The sequence below is a fragment of the Salmo trutta genome, chromosome 35 (genome assembly GCF_901001165.1).
Source record: "Salmo trutta chromosome 35, fSalTru1.1, whole genome shotgun sequence".
Lineage (NCBI taxonomy): Eukaryota > Metazoa > Chordata > Actinopteri > Salmoniformes > Salmonidae > Salmo > Salmo trutta.
In genome coordinates, this window is record NC_042991.1 from 36,953,244 (window position 1) to 36,958,168 (window position 4,925).

Consider the following 4,925-nt stretch of genomic DNA (forward strand, 5'->3'; position numbering starts at 1 on the left):
ACCGACCCCGCCCGCCTGCCTTCCCCTCACTCACCATTCACAGGCGGGGAGGGAGCGAGGCAGGTGGGGGGTATACCCTGTTACGCACAAAGTGGAGCTACCCATACACTCATTCCGTGATCAACGCTGACGCAATTTATGAGGCATGGCCTAAGTCACTTACTTCTATCTCTAGTCCTCTAGGAACAAACTAATGGTATCTACGTTATACTGTATCTACAGACTGTATGTATATTGTTTCCATAACTACTAAAACCACAATCTAAGGCCAAACAAAGCAAAATATATTCTGAAGATGCAAATTAGAAAGTACAACATCAATACAATCGATCAGTGATCAATAGACTTGGTCCTGGTTTAATAATATATATATATATATATATATTTATATATATATCCTTAATGCTTTCCTAGACAAAGACAATGTAGAGCCAGAAAACTAGAGTCATTTAAACTCTGGAATGAAAAACACCACTAAGTCCCCAGAGGCACAGTGGCACCTCAGAGGACTCTGGTGAAAAGGTTGCTACGGCACCTCACCTCACCTCACCTCACCTCATCTCACCTCACCTCACCTCACTTCAACTCACCTCACCTCACCTCACCTCACCTCATCTCCCCTCACCTCACCTCATCTCACCTCATCTCACCTCACCTCATCTCCCCTCACCTCACCTCAACTCACCTCATCTCACCTCAACTCACCTCACCTCACCTCACCTCATCTCACCTCACCTCATCTCACCTCACCTCACCTCACCTCACCTCACCTCATCTCACCTCACCTCGACTCGCCTCACCTCGCCTCAACTCACCTCAACTCACCTCACCTCAACTCACCTCATCCCACCTCACCTCACCTCGACTCGCCTCACCTCACCTCATCTCCCCTCACCTCATCTCCCCTCACCTCACCTCACCTCGACTCGCCTCACCTCACCTCATCTCGCCTCACCTCATCTCCCCTCACCTCACCTCATCTCCCCTCACCTCACCTCACCTCGACTCGCCTCACCTCATCTCCCCTCACCTCATCTCCCCTCACCTCACCTCACCTCACCTCATCTCACCTCACCTCGACTCGCCTCACCTCACCAGATGGGAGGGGAGAAGAGCGGAGAAGCTGTTGTTATGATGATGAAGGTTTACCCGAAGCTACTATTGTATGAAGTTTGAAAATCACATTTTGAGGAGATTAGGTTTGCAACATTCTGATAAAAATCCAAGGAACCTGAGAAGTTTGGGAAATATACCAGAATTTTGCAACCCTAGTGGAGACTAGTCCTGAAGAACTTGTGAAGGGTCTAGTTTCTGTGTGGTCTGATACAGAAAGAAGAGTTGTCCCCTGTCTACCAGGCAGGCAGGCAGGCAGGCAGGCAGACAGACAGACAGACAGACAGACAGACAGACAGACAGACAGACAGACAGACAGACAGACAGACAGACAGACAGACAGACAGACACTTGGGGTAGCTCTGGGACAGCTCAGATAAGAGCCAGCGTAGTGGACACATTAGTTTAGGAGACCACTGCTATCTCTGTTATATGTGCTCTCAGCTTTCAGTATCTCTACTCTCTGCTATCTTAACTCTCTATTATCTCTACTATCTCGGCTCTCTACTATCTGCCATCTCTGGTCCCTGTTATCTCTACTCGCTTCTATGTGCTATCTCTATTCTCCGCTATCTCTGCTCTCTACGTTATCGCTGCGATCTGCTATCTCTGCTCTCTCCGATCTCTCTGCTCTCTACTATCTCTACTATCTGCTATCTCTGCACTCTACGTTCTGCTATCTCCGCTATATTTGCTATATCCGTTATCTCTTCTATCTCTTCTATCTCTGCTATTTACTCTCTAATATATCAGCTCTTTGCTATCTATGTTATCTCTGCTATATGTTATCTCTGCTCTGCTATCTCTGCTATCTGATACCTATGCTTTCTGCTATTTCTGCGCTCTACTATCTCTACTCTATGCCATCTCTGCTCTCTGCTATCTCTACTCTCTGCTATCTCTGCTATCTCTACTCTCTGATATATGCTATCTCTGTTCACCGCTATCTCTAGCATATGCTCTCTACTATATCTCCTCTCTGCTATCTTTGCTATCTGCTATCTGTGCTTTCTGCTATATCTGCTCTCTGCTATCTCTGATATATCTGCTCTCTGCTATCTCTGCTATCTCTGCTCTCCACTTTCTCAGCTCTTTGCTATTTCTGCTATCTCTCCTCTCTGCTATCTCTGCTCTCTGTTATCTCTGCTATCTCTACTTTCTGCCATCTCTGCTCTCTGCTATCTATATATATGCTCTCTGCTATCTGTATTCAACATTTCAGTTGAATACATTGTTGGACAACTGACTAGGTATCCCCCTATCTGCCAACTCTACTCTCCGCTATCTCTGCGTTCTACTATCGCTGCTCTCTGATATCTTTGAACACTACTATCTCTGCTACCTGTGTCATCTCTGCTATATGCTATCTCTGCTCTCTACTATCTCTACTCTTTGATATATGCCATCTCTGTTCGCCCGATATCTCTAGTGTATGCTCTCTACTATGTCTGCTCTCTACTATCTCTCCTCTCTGCTATCTGTACTCTCTGCTATATCTGCTCTATACTATCTTTGCTCTCTGTTATCTCCGCTATCTCTGCTATCAGCTATCTCTACTATCTCTACTATCTCTGCTCTCTGCTATCTCTGCTATCTGCTCTCTACTATCTCTGCTCTATACTATCTGCTATCTCTGCTCTCTGCTATCTATTCAATAAACTATCACTGATCTTTCTGCTATCTCTGCTACAGCTGCTCTCTCTGCTCTCTACTATCTCTACTCTGCTATCTCTAATCTCTACTATCTCTGCTCACTATTATCTCTGCTACATTGCTCTCTACTATCTTATCTCTCTGCTATCTCTACTATATCTGCTATCTCTGCTCTCTGCTCTCTCTGCTATCTATAATTTCTGATATTTCTGCTATCTCTGCTATTTGCTATCTCTGCTATACCTGCTACCTCCGCAATCTCTGCACTCTGCTATCTCTGCTCTCTGCTATCTCTGCTATCTACAATCTCTGTTCTCTACTATCTCTGCTACCTGCCATCTCTTCTCTCTGCTATCTCTGGTATCTCTGCTCTCTCTGCTCTTTAGAATCTCTGCTCTCTACTATATCTGTTCTCTTCTATCAGTATCTCTGCTCTCTGCTATCTCTGCTCCCTGTTATCTCTGGTATCTCTGCTCTCTTCTATCTCTGAGAGAGAGCGAGATAGATAGATATAGTTGAAGTCGGAAGTTTACATAAACTTTAGCCAAATACATTTAAACTCAGTTTTTCACAATTCCTGACATTTTAATCAGAGTAAAAATTCCCTGTCTTAGGTCAGTCAGGGTCACCACTTTATTTTAAGAATGTGAAATGTCAGAATAATAGTAGAGTGAATGATTTATTTCAGCTTTTATTTCTTTCATCACATTCCCAGTGGGTCTGAAGTTTACATACACTCAATTAGTATTTGGTAGCATTGCCTGTAAATTGTTTAAGCCATTTTGCCACAACTTTGGAAGTATGCTTGGGGTCATTGTCCATTTGGAAGACCCATTTGCGACCAAGCTTTAACTTCCTGACTGATGTCTTGAGATGTTGCTTCAATATATCCACATCATTTTCCTGCCTCATGATGCCATCTAATTTGTGAAGTGCACAGTCCCTCCTGCAGCAAAGCACCCCCACAACATGATGCTGCCACCCCCGTGCTTCACGGTTGGGATGGTTTTCTTCGGCTTGCAAGCCTCCCCCTTTTTTCTCCAAACATAACAATGGCCAAACAGTTTTATGTTTGTTTCATCAGACCAGAGGACGTTTCTCCAAAAAGTACAATCTTTGTTGCAAACCATAGTCTGGCTTTTTTATGGCGGTTTTGGAGCAGTGGCTTCTTCCTTGCTGAGCGGCCTTTCAGGTTATGTCGATATAGGACTTGAATATAGGTAGTTTTGTACCTGTTTTCTCCAGCATCTTCACAAGGTCTTTTGCTGTTGTTCTGGGATTGATTTGCACTTTTCGCACTAAAGTACGTTCATCTCTAGGAGACAGAACGCGTCTCCTTCCTGAGCGGTATGACGGCTGTGTGGTCCCATGGTGTTTATACTTGCGTACTATTGTTTGCACAGACAAACCTAGTACCTTCAGGCGTTTGGAAATTGCTCCCAAGGATGAACCAGACTTGTGGAGGTCTACGATTTACTTTCTGAGGTCTTGGCTGATTTCTTTAGATTTTCCCATGATGTCAAGCAAAGAGGCACTGAGTTTGAAGGTAGGCCTTGAAATACATCCACAGGTACACCTCCAATTGACTCAAATGATGTCAATTAGCCTATCAGAAGCTTCTAAAGCCATGACATCATTTTCTGGAATTTTCCAAGCTGATTAAAGGCACAGTCAACTTAGTGTATGTAAACTTCTGACCAACTGGAATTGTGATACAGTGAATTATAAGTGATATAATCTGTCTGTAAACAATTGTTGGGAAAAATACTTGTGTCATGCACAAAGTAGATGTCCTAACCGACTTGCCAAAACTATAGTTTGTTAACAAGAAATTTGTGGAGTGGTTGAAAAACGAGTTTTAATGATTCCAACCTAAGTGTATTGTGGTGGCTAATTTCTGCATTACCATATGAGGAGAGTTACAAACACACCAGTCTGAGTTAAACTACATATTTAATCATTAAGATACCTTTACTAAAGCAGTTGACCTTCAATAATGCAATAATAATCTCTTGAATGAACCATTGAATAAGGTGATTACACAATGGCTGCAGAGATATTTTATAGCAACGATACACCCCCTTCAACGTACATTGACGAACCACAAATCTTAGTAACAGTTCACAAAGGTTAAGTTTTGTATGACAGATCTCCATAAA